The 15,437-nt window shown below is 37.0% G+C and overlaps 1 pseudogene; it reads right to left on the reverse strand.

Annotated features, from left to right (window-relative positions):
- Nucleotides 1–3,524: 3,524 nt before the first annotated feature.
- The window catches only part of LOC138012412 (serine-rich adhesin for platelets-like), a 31,055-nt pseudogene continuing 19,142 nt past the window's right edge, over nt 3,525–15,437 (reverse strand).

Consider the following 15,437-nt stretch of genomic DNA (forward strand, 5'->3'; position numbering starts at 1 on the left):
ATTTGGCTGCATCAATATGACAAGCAATGTCACTACAAAGTGGTCCACCTTAAACAGCTGGGCACTACGGCTGCAATTTTCATTTTCGAAATAATTTTCCCAAACCGTTGAGGTAAGACTTCTTATGTCCACAACCTTTAATTTAATCTGAGTCAAATTATGCTGTCTTAAAAAGAGTTACATAGATGTGACAAATTACTAAGATATGACTATATATATAACACAAAAATTTCAAGCATAAAGCTTAATGATAGGAAGCAAGAGTGAAAACTGTTAAAATCCATGAGGTAGCAAGGATCTATGTTCAGATCACAAAAGTCACAAAATAGTTTCGAGTTACACTCAAAAGCTAACTTCTGTCCAAGCATTTTTTACAAGAAATGTGGGGCACTGCAAAACACAAATAACTATGAACAACAAGACCACTACTTAAACATAAATATTTAATAACGAAAGTTTGGACAACTGAGAAAGAAAATACTAAATTCTACAAGTCGAACAGTGTTTTGTATTCCAAAATAACCCAGGAGCTTGAAAAGTTGACTAAAGTGGGAGGTTGTTATTTACAATACATGCCAGCATTTCAAATGCTTCTGCAAGAAACTGTTTATAATCGTGTGCTAGAAAGTTAGTCAATGTTTTAGAGTTTTAAGATTAAACCGTAAGAAATGTATTGTTTCCTTTAAATTTAAACCAGCCAGCATGTGAAACAAAAATATATATTACTAAATGCCAATCCATAAGAGCAACAACACTGCATTAAAATTTTAAGAAATCATAACCCACACTGGAATGATATAAATATTAAACATATTTCTGTCCTAGTCACCTTATTTGACTGTACCATAACAGCTATGAAATATTGTATTGTCTCCACTGAAAATAATTCATGGTTTCCTGATTCATTTGAACCTAGTTCAAATGAAAATCAGCCCAAATGAAAACAAACTATTGCACAATTTAATTCAGATATGTTTAATTACTCAAACTTAAACAGGGGCCACAGAGTATGTTTGAAAGTGGGCGGTGAAGGCTAGGTTTTGGTAAGGATCACAGAAGTGTGAGGCGAGGGGGGGGGGGGGGGAAACAAGTCTTGGAGAAAACACCATGGCTGCAACCCCCCAGCCCCTCCCTCTCCATGGCCCATGTTAAATCTTCAAGTTATTGTATTGCATTGAAAATATTTTCATGACGCACATCGAGTTTGTTATTAAATTAAACATTTGGTCTCTTAATCAAAGGTGATCATCAGCCATACTACTATTGGATTTCCAGTGAATGTTGAACAGGTGGAAAGACTGAGCCATTACAACTTGAAACAGCTATTCTTAGACAGTGTGGTCGATTGACCCTATTCCGGAATAAGAATATGCGGAATGATGAGTTAAAAAGGTATGTCTAGTGTTTTGCAGCATCAAGGATAATAAAGATGTGTTTAACCTATTGTAGCATTTTAGCGAGTGTTTGACAATTCTAATGTGAATCTCCATAAACACGAAGGATTTTAAACTTCTATCCCATGTATTCCTATTCTGGAATACAGCCAATCGAAAGCACCCTTAATTGATTCAGGTGCCAACCCTTCCCTGTGCTTAGGGGCCGAACATTTAACTTTTGGGGGCGGGGGTGGGTGATTTTGAAAAAAAATTTCCTGCAAGCGCTTGTCGGAAAAAAAAAAATTACATGCTTATGGGAAAAAAGGGAAAAAATATCCTGCACACCAGATTGCTAGAAAAAAAATTCTTGCTGACCAGAAATCACCCATCCCCCCCCCCCCCCAAAAAAAAAAAGTTAAATGGTCGGTCCCTTAGTTCAAGTTGTCATGTTTAGCTTTTGAAAATTTCTCCTGTCTGAACTGGGCATAACTGCAATCAATTGCATAAGTATTAACAACACCATGCTTGTATGGAAGGATTAACAGACAAATGTTTTATATCATTTTGGTAGATAAAAATCATTACTTCACCAAACAAAATGGAGGCAATATACTTTGGCAAAATCCTGCTGTAATTCATACATGTACCTACACGTATACTTTAGAATATTCTAGCTTGTGGAATCTTTTGACTGTGGAGAATTTTAATCATCAATTCCTTCAAAAATGGAATGGATTACTGTTAATCCCTAATTGCACTCCTATCATTGTTATTACAGTTTCCTTACACATAAGGTCTTATTCCGGAGAACGGTCTCTTTCTGCTTCCTTGAAATCCACCTGTTTGCTTGATTAAAAAATTTGACCTCTCCACCGCACATTTTTCTTTCCATCTGTTTTTCTTTCTAGTGTTTTTGTTTTCTTCTTTCACCCTTTTATTTATGACAGGAATTTTTATACTAAGCTACTTAAATTTGTGGAAGAAACTTAAGGATGAGACCTGTCAATAATAAGCCTTTTAAAATAATTTATTTCTAAGGAAAAACTATAGGCTGTTGTGTTGCTGTAGAACAGAGTACAAAATAAAGACAAAAACTTTATAGCATTTATAATTATTATTCACAAGTCCCCAGTTTTTCCCAATGTTAATAAATAAATTATTATTACATTACAAAGAGTGCTTTCTATTTTTTTTAAAAAAATAATTATTACTGCTTCAATCATTTATAATAATAAAATTGATTATTGTCACTTCACTCACCAATGGAATACTTTACCCTTAAAAACTGGGTTCACACACTTGAAGGCTGCACCTACATACATGCACGTCATCCAGAATTATTGTTTTTCCTACCACAGTCAAGCAATGTTAATTCAAAATTTAGTGGCAAAAAGAAAATGGAAGTTGGAATTATTGTAGAAAAGCCCTCCAAATTAACTTTTTGGTACATTTTCCCTTGCCATTGCCACTGCCCTTCTTTTGAATTTGTTTTAGTTGAAATTTCATGCTTCAAAGACTCTCTAATAGTGAACTGATGAAATCTTTCAGAGAGTAGTGAGATGCTTTTACATTGCCCTGTATACACATTTTACCATACAAAATTGGCACTTGCCAAGCCTGCTGGCTCTCACATATCAGCAATTGGATTACACTTTTCTGAATATGTATAGATGAGATTGCTGCATCGTAAGCCCAAGATCAGAAAATAAAAGTAAAATACTGCTGCCTAGACTGAACCGGCTGTTGTGTTGACCAATTACTTCCTAACTATGGTGCAAATTGCATACCACCAATGACAGTAATTCTCTTCTTTCTCAAATCCCATGATACACCTCTTTTACCCCCCCCCCCCCCCTTCCTTTTCAATTTCTCTCGGGACACCAGGAGAAATTGCAAACAATAGTTATGCAAACGTCTTGGGGTAAACAACATGTATGATGTGATTTGATAAAATAGTGACTTGAAATTTCACCCATCAATCTCAACACAAATTTAAGGAAAAGAAAATAGGTGAACAGGAACTAAATGAGTTTGTCTTGTATATTACCGGTAAGTTATGATATTTCGGTGTCACTAAAATACTATATTACAAAATTTTAACATTTGTTTTGAAAACTATCATTTACAATATGCTGTTATTTGAAAATTGATTCACTGTTCATTTTCCCTTAAAAGATTATCATTCTGTCAGTAGCAGGAAGCCAGATAAGAAACATGCATGATAACTAATAACTGCAATAAATATGACTTTACCAAAACTAATAACTGTAGCTTGGTCTTCAAGTCCCTCTCATATGCTCTTTCCTTTTTTACTTTTTGTTGATTTTCTCTTTGAAACAGTGACATTGTTGTTCTTGCTGTTGTTGTTGTTGTTGTTGTTATTTTGATGATTGCTATTGTTCTTGGCCTGGATGGAAACTGTCATGGTTAAACTTTGTTTTCCAATGCCATTGTCCTTACTTAGATGGCCAGAGGGCTTTAAATCCAGTTTTGTTGAAGTACAAAGCATGGCATTCTAAATAACAGTGAAAACAATAACACAGTTTTATGTTCAACTTTCAATATGCACACCACTATTTTTTGATAATCAGATGGGTCCAGAAATGCCCTTAAGTAGATGCCAGATCTAACGATCTAACGCCAGACGATTTTACTCGTCAACTTGGGTGTCCTGTGGTGCCTGAGGAGTGAATCTATGGTTAAATTAAATTACTACTGCATGTTCAACCAAGTTTGGGGTGGCAGGTACAAAACACAGGTCACAGGTAACAGGTCGTTAGCTTATACAGAAAGTATCCTAACCATTCATAAAAGGTAACCTTTGGCCTAATTAGGCCTCAACAAAAGTTAGCTTTTATGAACGTTTAGGATACTGTCAAAAAAATGAAGTCATCACGTTCAACAAATTTTCTTTCAAGGCCAAGAGATGTTTAAGTCAAGCTCAGGAATGAATTTAAATCACTTTCAACGAAAGAATTATCACAGTTTCAGGCTTCATTCCATAGCAACACCAAATTAATTGACACATTCTAACAACTTGGACCTTCAAGATCAAGCTGTGATTGCCATCAGTCGCTCAAGGTAACCAAACTCTTGCATCAAACAACCAAACTACCCCAGACACTGTCAACAAAGTGATTAACCCACAATGCAAGTCGTGCTACCTTGTATACTATTCTGGAAGTATTGACCCCTCACAATTGAAGACGGCTTCAACCCACCGTAGAATGGGAGCAATTCTCCATTTAATGATTGATTATGAAGCCTTTTACGACTCAACCGATTGTAGAATGCAAGAAAATATAGTTATTCAAATCAGGGAGTTACATGTGGCTCTTCTTGCTTTTCACCAAACATCATACATTAGAGTAATCAAGGCAAGACTAGACTGTGCTTCGGTTGTACAAGATTTTATAAGCTCTCTGTGGGACGTTAAAGAACCCACACACTATTCAAGAAGAGTAGGGGATGAAATTCCCGGTGTTGTGGTGGGAAGTTTCCTCTTCCTTCCTTATAATGAATAGAAATTATCTAAAACAAAACTAGGATTTTATGCCGGACTTACATTGTTATTTGAAGTAGAAATCTTTGGCTCATCAGTCTTCTTCTGAAGACCAATACATGTACCTGTTGGACCTGATACTGACAAGGCTTTTGTCCTCGACACAGAATCAGAGGTCTTGGTCAAGCCTGAATTTTGTGATGTTTTTGACTTTGAAATAGAGTCAACTACACATATAGAGTTTATCATTGAGGCTGGTGATGATGATGACACACTTTTAACCCTTGAGATTAAGTCAGGGCCAGGTGATCCTGAAAGTCTTGCAGCCACATTTGACTTTGATGTTGAGTCAACTATGGAAGTCTTTGTTGAGGTAGTGAAGGCTTGCTTGGTTTGGGATGGTGAACTTATTGATTGCTTTATTGCCTCAGAATACAAGTTCCCTCGCGACAGAGAACCTGATACATTAGTGTCTGCTGATTTTAAGTATTTAGGCGTCACATCACAAACAGAAGTTCTTGTTTCAAGAGAAGGGTTCTTTTTGGGCACATTATCTTGACCCAGGGAATCTGCTAGATTTCGAACCAAAGATCCTGCCCAACAATTCTGTCCACACTTTTTCACCAAAGCATCATGTTTATTTCCCTCAGTTCCACCATTTTCTGTGACCAGAGATGTCACATCTGATTGTGACCTTAGCCATGTGGCACCTTTGTCACAGACATCTTGAGATGTTAATGCCTGTGTCTGGACATGTCTAGTTGCTATGCTTGCATATGTAGGAGCTGACTGGTTGACTTGGCTGATGAGGGGAGCACTAATCCCTGACCACACACTGCCTACCCATTCACGATATTCCACTGTTTCATTTGTGACTGCAACAATGCGTCCAAGATATCCACCTGGGTCCTTTTCCTTTCTCACATCTGGATTTGTTCTGCAAATCAACAATAAATTTTAATCACACAGGAGTGAGGAGTGAAAAAAGCCCTAAGCTTATTCTAGGTGCACTTTCCAGATTTATAAATCCACAAGCTTAGAAAGAATGATGCTCTGTGGAATCAAGGAGACATGTCCAGAAATGCACGTAATTGGATGCAAAGCTGTGCCGATAAGCGCCCCCTTCCTCTGTTCCCCACTTTCAACATCACTCGTGTCTGGGAATAAAGACAAAGTGTCCCCAAAGCTCCAGTTCACAAGTAAAGATAAATAGCTGCTTTTACCACTACCACAAAATAACATTAAATCTTACAATTACATGTACCTCATTGCTAGAGACAGGTAGATGTTTAGCCTTAACGGGACACTTCCTGTTGGATATCAAAATTGGCATGCATCTTATTACCTGGCACCTTTCTGGACTTAAGTGGAAACAAGCCACACAAACTTTTGCCAGAAATCAGAAAATGTTCCACAATATTGATAGACTACACACTGTTCAAGAGTACTCCATTACAGCCTGTACACTCTGATGTCCTGTTTAAAGAACATCAAAGTAAAGCCTTCAGAGAGATAGATTTTGAAACTTTTTGCAGAGGTTTAGGAATGGCCAATGTGTGACCTGTTCAGTATGAAAACAAACTGAAAGTTGACTAGGCGATTAAAAAATAACTTTTAGTTTTCTTGAAGATTTTACCTGACTGGAGTATGTTGAATATCTCGTAAAATAGGCTTTTCCAAAGTGTCATAGGCATACTCAAAGGCCAGTTTAACATCCATGAATTTGTACGAGCTCTTTCCTATGTAGTTACCTGCAATACCAAAATAATTAAAGAAGGTGAAACTGTAGCAAAAAGAACACTTTTTGGAAACTGTTTCCCACACAAAAAGGACTATATTCTCATATACATGTAGCCCAACCTAATTATCTGAATGCCCGTGGCAGGGTTAAATGTACTCCAAAGAACTGAAGATACATGTATGAATTCTATTGATACCTAAATATGGGAATTCAGTTTCCCCCTCTTGCTTTTCTTTACATATTGTACTTTTGTACATATATTTTGTTTTGTACATTGGTAAGAAGCTTTATTAAACTTAAATAGTGCAATTAATTATCATTGTTCAACTTTTTGCATAGGTAACCCAGACTCTCTATTAGTGACAATGTTGAGTTTTTATGGGAAAATACAGGACACATACGGAGCGAAGTTCAAGTCTAGAAATTCATCAGAAATTGTGAATGAAAATCGATAATTACCACATGGCTATAAGTAGTTGTCTTAAATACTCACACGGAGTTTCAGAAAAAATAATGTCCACTTCACCATCCACACAACAATGGAAAAAGTTGTGTTGCATTTTGGTTCGATTGGGCCAAGACGGCAGTGTGGAAAATGAAGTGGACCTTATTTTTCTGAAACTCTGTGTGAGTATTAAGGACAACTATGAAAGCCATGTGACAAGTTTTATCCATTTTCATTTGCAATTTCGAACAAATTTCTAGACTTGAACTTCGCTCCATAGGTGTCCTGTATTTTCCCATACATATGTTGCAGGTCATTTTGTTCCTCAGGTTAATTGCAACCAAACTAGGTCATTTTGTTTCAACCTAGGTCACTTTATTTTAAACTAAGTTGAAATTGATAGTAGGAAACATCAACAAAAACCCAACAATTATTAGTAAGTATGTGTAATATATTGGTTAGTAAATTGGTCCTAGAGGAAAGGGGATGAACTTTGTGCAGCTTAGATTTTCATGAGTATTTTATAAAACCCCAATGGTTAAGTCTAGGCACTGATTTTAAATGGCATACAGTGCATGATAACCGATTCTACCTTTCTTTCTCAGAGCTTTTTAGGACATTGTTCATTGATGAATCTCCTTAGGATGGCAGAGGGCTACAATATTGAATTATCGTCCAAGGAATAAAATAACCGAAACATACATGATGTCTTGTTGATTTTTAATTTGCTTAGTTATTTCCTCTATCTTTTGCTTAATTTGAATTCGTAATAATCAAACGCAAGTAAAAACAAAACTTTGAAAAGTCAGGAAAAAGGGTTTCATAATCTGTTGATGAAAAGCCATTTTGTAGGCTCTTGTGTTATTTCTTTTGAATTATGAAATAAAATATTTGTTTCTTTTTTTCAATTTTGCTGAGTCTGCTTGTAGTGATAAATCCAAATTTTGATTATTTTGGCACAGTCCCCTTCAAGTTCTTATTTTTGAGCAAGTAGCACATTTGGATGAAGGGGCATTTCCTTTTCCATTTTATTAACTTTCAGCACCACATAATCCTGAAGTTTGAACTTCTTCTTTTTCTTCTTCCCTTTCTGGTGTATGATAACTGCAAAAGGCAGACTGCTGGCTGCCTGCAAATAGCGCTGACGAGCAGTATTTAAGCTAAACACCCATTTCAAACGGTGCTGATAAACAGTATTTAAGCCTCAGGAGCCATTTTTGAGCGTTTAGCTTTCAATAACTGTGATTCAGGGTTAGTCTGCCGTCTGCAGTTGGCAAGTGTCAGACACTGCTCTCCTTTAATGTCAGGCTCATCCTGCCACTTTTTCAAATTATTCACCATTTTCCTGCTCTGCATGTGATGTAGCTGTGACTTGTCCACTCATTTGTGGCTTTTTAATTTCTTTACTCCGAGAGATTCCGAAAACCACTTCATACAGCATTTTGCCAATTGTTCTGTGAATGGTTATGTGTTTTTTTACAAGCGGTTTCTCCAAGATGATGATGAGGTTCGGAGACGAGTTCTTTTCTTTGATTTAACTGCAAAGGTTAATTTGCCGGTGCCACCATATTTTTTTCACTGTGGGAACGCTGTGTTTGCGGTGAAAATCGGTTTGTTATGACTAGAAATGATGTCTTGTTCCTGGTGTATTTCGCATAGCGACGTACATAAACTTCGCACAATATTTGACTATTAATTTAAAGTCTCACTTTATATCATTTATGCATGTGCGAAATGGCGGTTGCCGTGAAGGCTTGGAAATAGCTTAACGACTTCAGTTGCTGATGCGATGGCTTAGCGGTTAATACAGAGGATAAGTAATCTCGGATGTCCTATGGTGCGCGAGGGTTTGAATCCTTGGAGCGGCATGGAATGTTGTGAAAGTTCAAGGTGAGAGGCACAGTCCGTTGGTAGTAAGCAAGGACAGTAAGGGGGAAGGAGAGGGAGAGACGGTAATTGGACGAAGAACGGAAGTCAAGGGAAAGGTGGAGAAAGGTGTTTTCTTTTTTATTCCTCCTAAAAATCCAGGCCCCATTTTTTTAATTACATCCCCAAAAAAAACAGGGAAACCCTTCTTAGACAGTTCATAATAACCTAGGTTGAAACAAAATGACCTACCGGGTAGTTTGGTTGCAAATTAACCTAAGGAACAAAACGACCTGAAACATATACATTGTACCCTGTATTGTTACTAATAGAGAGCCTGGGGCACCCCATCTTCACAGTTGTTGTTTACCAAAAAATCTTCCTGGTACACCAGTATTCAATCTTAAAACCTACAGCAAAAGATCTCTGCCTGTGGAAGCCCAAAGACTATAGGATGCTTTCACATTTGACAGCTCCCCTGTGTCCATTGTTTTAAAAATGCATTTTTCTGATTAAGTACTATCCATAGTTGTTGACATTTGTTAATATTTATTACTTTTTAATCTGAAACTTAACACCTGACTCTTCTTGTAAAGTCCCTTTGAACTCTAACGTTAGACACTGGTATTCTATAAATACTTAACTGTCCTTATGATTATCATTAACACAAACCTTCTGTAAATGGATCTTCAATACAAAGAAGATCACAGTAATTATTAGGGCTGTAACCATCCATACTAAGTAAAACCTGAAAATAAAAATAATACTCTTGTGAGTCAATTTTTGGAAATATGGTTATCAAACTAACAATTTCTAAAAGAAAGTGAAGTGCTACGAGAATAGAACCAGTTACTCTATCCAATGATGGAATGTAGTTTATTTATTTTAAAAAATATAAATGATCACAGTCTACATTGTACAAAGTACATGTTTGTAGGAATCAACAAATTACCAATCAACCAATTTAAAATTTGATTTCACTTGGATAATTTTTTCGCTAAAACCCTTAACATTTGATGGTATTTCTTAACATTTGTTGAGAAAAGCATGAGACATTTCCTTACAAGACGCAAGAAGCTAGTACAATTACAAGAACTATTTGCACAGACATCATCTCTACTAATTTACCTCTTGCTTGTTGAAGTATGACCCTCTACCTTTTACTCGAATGCCAACATTACTGTAGTTAAAACGCTTGCCATAGAGTTCAAAGAATTCAATTAAGAGAACTCCAAGGTTGTTTCGAAGAGTCCTTCCATTTTTTTGAGGATGTTGCTGTGTACACAGAAAATACTTACATCAAGACGTGATTTGCAAACAGATGTATTCAATAATATAAATGTAACCTTACCCAGAGCCACTTGTCAGCAGAAAAATGTACATGTACGCGTACCTAAACAATCGCCCAGGCATTGTGATGAATAAGTTGTACAGCAGTTAAAATTTTTCTTTGGTTAATTCTTTTTTTACTTTCCTTTGTTTCAGATTATGATACTGTTTACAAGACAAAGGAATGTAAAAAACACAAGTTACCAGTAGTCAAAAATTCTTAAACCTACAACAAATACAAATAACACGCTATGAGTATGCCTCTGGAAAAATAATTTTAAGTCTTTTCAACTCTCCTTATTTAAGTTGCATAACCAAAATGTTGACCAAGAAATATGGTAAAAGTGAAGAACAACTAGCCTAAATTGACTGTCGGCAACTATTGACCAACAGTTGGCCGACCATTCTCACTACTAAACCTACTAAAGAAAGAGTTCATCTTGGAAATACACACCTGCAAGAAGCTGATGGTCATTAGAACAAGGGAGTATGAGCTAATTCCACCAGCAAACACCTCATTCAGATCACGCTGTACAAGGAACTGCTTTAAAATCAGTACCAGAGGTGGAAGACAGGGAAAAATTTCCATTTGGTCCTATACAAAAAATAGGCAACAATTCACCTGCTTGCAACAATATGACTTTTCTGTCTTGATGTCTATTATAGGTGGACTAAAACTTAGAAGAAATGGAGGGAACCAGTATTTGCAACCACAAACATTTTTATTTTATGCTGGGTCAGAGAAAATAGTAAACTGAACTACAGCATCTTTTATATGTTTAAGATCTAAGGCAACACCTTTGACAAGAACTGAAGAGAAAAACAATTCAAATAGAAAATGATTTGTATGCAGGAGTTACATACCATAAACAATCTTATAAATGCCACCTATCCATTTAACACCCCTGGTGTGGTGTAAAGTTTGCAAAAGATGCCCCTCTCCAATAAATGCCCTGTTTCTAATAGAGCCCCCCCCCCCCCCCCCCCAAGAAAAAAAAAACATCGTCAAAAAATTGGAAAAAATGCTCCATAAAGCAAGATAAAGCAATTTATTTAACGCCCTGGTTGCTTGAACAACAATGGCTTACGAATTGTATCCTGTTCGATCTCAAGTTCAAAGAAAGTACCACATCGCTCCTTTTTCTTATTTCCTTAATTTCTGCACAATGAACTTGCTGTTTCTGCCGCATTGATATAGAACTATGAAATTTTATTTGGATTTTCTAGTTGTTACAGCTAACTTGAAATAATATTAATGCTCCTCTCTAATAAAGAGATGAGGTGCTGATGCACTCATGTACATGTTGATCCATCTCCAATTTTGAAACACAACATGAAGTGTCCCTTGAAGTCAAAGCCTTTGCTACCTACATGTAATGAAGTTAAATGTAATTTAACTGAGTTAACAAATAGGAGCAACTGCGGTCAATTCTTGTCAGCGGTTTTGTTATATTTGCGCATGCGTCATTGGTGTGGTGGGAAGAAGGAGCATTTTGTGTGGACCCGAAACCCCTCTACTTTCCACTGTTTATCAGTGTGACGGGTGCCTACATGTATCTTCTCGAGGTGTGGGGGCTCATGGCTGGGTTGTCAGGTTTTGCCAGCCATCGGTGCAGTCTCCATCTTGGAAATGGCTGCCAATAATGGACGCTCCAGGATGTCTCAGGCACCAAACCCCCACTTAGCAATGCAGTTGTGAATTAATTTCCAACAATAAGGTAAGGGTAAAGGTCATCATTATTTTCTGCTTAGGGTAAATGCAGTTTTTATCCTCACTTGTGGAGCAGCATTTGGGGGCACTTTGTGATATCAATTGTCCGTATTCCGAGACACCAGTAAAGAAGAGCATGGAGACACTTTGTGACTCTTATTAAAATCCATTTGCATCTAATTATTTCTGGACATATCTGACCAGAAGCCATCCCAAAAGCACATAAAAAGGCCTATTGGCTTGCAAAAGAAAATGCACCCATAAGAAAAATCAATTCATTGACGAACCTGCTACACTAAAAAAAGATCTCATAATAATTATAGTTGAGTTAGTTGACAAGCTGACTACTACTTACTGTCAATACTAAACCTATAGTCACCTTGTCGTGTTTATGGCTCTGTATTGTATTTCTGAAAGAAACTAGCATTTTCTTTATATGTTCTTCATGCATTTCTCCCTTTTTGTATAATAACTAAGATTTGGCCCTTTTCCAAAATATTTGGCCTGTAAAAAAGGATTGCAAGGGCCAGCTTGGCCCAGAACTAGAAATTTCTGGCTGGAACACTAATAATATTTTAAGTCGCTTTTTGGTTCTGTGTGACAACTTGTAAACAGATGTTTCAAGCTAAATGAAAAGGTCTACACAGGTAAAGTAATGTTCACATTATAACAATAAATTATTTAAATATGAATTACACAGTCAATAATCATTATAAAGGACACAGAAGAAAAGAGAAATGGAAGAATAGACAACAACTTATTTTCTCTTCGGGTGTATAAAAAGCACTCTCAAAATGACCAGTACAGCTCCACAGACAATCAAAAGGGAATTCCCATTGGAATGTGATGTGAACAAGACCCAATTGGTTGACATCAGCTAGTAAAAAAGAAGCCGACACTCACTTGAGTAGCTTCATGGCAACAATAATTTTCTTACTTTTACATGGTTTGAAGCTACTCTTGTTTGGAGAAATTTGAATGTAGCTTACTTGAATGTAGCTGAATGTACACTGTAACTACAATTCAAGGACATGGGTCTCAGTGTCAACTTGGTTGCTATGTGTCTTGCCGGCATAAAATAAACAGCAGCAATAAAGACAACAAAATCAAGTTCTATTTGCTACCCAGATGAACTTTTGGAAGAGTTATCGGAGCAAGAATAACAATAAGCTACTGCCCCATAACAGCTCATAAAATTCATTGCTGGGCAAAAAACAAGAAAACACAACAAAAAAAGCCGAAGTTTTGCAGGCTCACATGATACGGGTCACATGATACAGTTAAACACTCATTGACTGTGTCAGGTCTGGTTGGAGCGCACAATATTTGGCTCTTGGAAACCATGGATCTCACTCTGCTTGGTCCATATTACATGACCTCAAACCAAATACTTTCTTGTCCCGCCCTTCTACTCGGTCAACATGTACATGTTATCAGAACACCTTTAGAAATAAGTATAAACATATTTGCATGAATACTTATTGAAAGTCGTCAACTGTTTCACTAGTAACTGAAATGACATCATTCTTTATACAGAGAATGTAAGAATATTCAAGGGCTGTAAAACAAGAATTACCTTGACAAATTCTGCTGCTTTTAACCCAGCTGCTATGTTAAAGCTAATGTCCACTTTCACCTTGGTCTTTTGGTCCGTTAGTTTAATTATGGGAACCTGAATAAAGACAATACCTTAAGGTTAAGGTCTTAGTCCAATCGAAAACTATAGGGCACTTTCCTTTTTTCAGAACTGCTCCGGCCAGATCCATCAGTTTGCAAAGAAAATGCATTACTGGTAATTTGAAGGAACACTTGCATGATGATCCCTCACATTCTTCAGGAGAAGTATATATGTATCGTCCTTAAAGTGAGTTAATATTATTTGAAGATGTTGTGGAGATAGTCCTACCAACTGCCTGTCCTGTTCTGTCAAATGGAAAGAGTCCTAAGTCTCCTTTAACCCTTTGCCTCCTAAGAATGGCACTCATTCAACAGAATATTTTTAACATTTAACGCCAGATGATTTTATGCCTCGCTCAGGAGTACCTTCGTGACGATGATAGTTTTTTTTTTTTTTTCAAATTTTGATTTCATTTTTTATTTTGCTTGACCATTGAGGACTATTTTCTTATCTTCTTTCTACATCAGAATGACTGACCAAACTGGTTCGCAAGAAACAGGTCAATTGGAGTATTATACAACAATGCACCTATCAATGTTAAGCGGCTGGGGGGGAGGCCGGGCATAGGAGGGGGATTTGACGTTACAAGTCTGCCCATGGTAGGGACTTTTGATCATTCGTTGAGTTCCAGGGGTCGGGACTTTTGACTTCAACCGTTAGAAGAGTGGGGTCCACTGACGCCATCTTGGCTGTTTGCCATCTTGAATGACCGAGAAAGACTGAAAAATAGTACCGCCATTTTGGAATTACCCACAAGTCACTCGAAGCAAACCAATTCTCTGCGATTCCCTCAACGCCATGGACTGAAACTCTAAAGCCTTTTATGAGGCAGTCATCTATATTCACCTTGTGTGGAGTGAATTTTGTTTCCAAGCAAGGTTATATAATACTAAAAACGAGACCGAAATACTGAGTTTCATTTTTATCGGCTCACTATTTGTCACATCATAAGTCCTCTTATGGAGCTTTTTTGAATATTTCTCTCTTTTATATGAAGCTTAATATTTTATTTCCGTTGTTGCTGTTTACAATTTAAGTAATTAACATGTCGACACATTCTTTTTTCCTTCACAAAGTATGTGGTTCTATTTTTAGTCAGTCCTTTAGGGCATAGTTTAAAGTTTAAAAGCGGACACAGTTTAGAAACCGAGTTTTTAGCTGTAATATTTGTTGCCTTAGTGATGCACTCTTTTGATCCAGGATGACTTCCCTGCATTTGAACAGAAAAACTGATCTGAGTTCAAATCCCCCACCTATGACCGGCCTCCCCCACCCCAGCAGCTTAACATTGATAGGTGCATAATGCTCATCTATATAGTGGAACACACAAGAACGAAGCACGGTCTAGAAATAGCGTAGAAATTTCTCCTCGCCTTTAAAGCTTGCCGTTCTCAAAGAAAAATCATCTGTCCACTTGATCAAATAATTTCAGGTGTGAGGTTACTGTATCAATCATCTCAGCAGAAAGGATTTGGACTTTTTCTACATTTAACTGATTGTGAAATCACTACTTTTCATGGCCTGCAACTTCCATATAACCCTGCTCCATCAAATTAATGCCTCATCCACCCTACGAACGAGCTAGAAAAGCAAATTTTTGCTTTTTGGCATCAAACTGTGAATCTGAAGGCTGAAAATGCAGCCGCCATCCTCAAAATTCCACAAGTACTTTAAATACACTGTAAACAAAAGCCGCATTCGTTGATTGTTTGTGGCGCACGAGCAAGGTGTGTTTCTCTTCATGCATAGGCCTGAGTGCAAACTCACAGGTTGGGATACAGGAATGTTA

Source organism: Montipora foliosa, chromosome 1, assembly GCF_036669935.1.
Source record: "Montipora foliosa isolate CH-2021 chromosome 1, ASM3666993v2, whole genome shotgun sequence".
Classification (NCBI taxonomy): Eukaryota; Metazoa; Cnidaria; class Anthozoa; order Scleractinia; family Acroporidae; genus Montipora; species Montipora foliosa.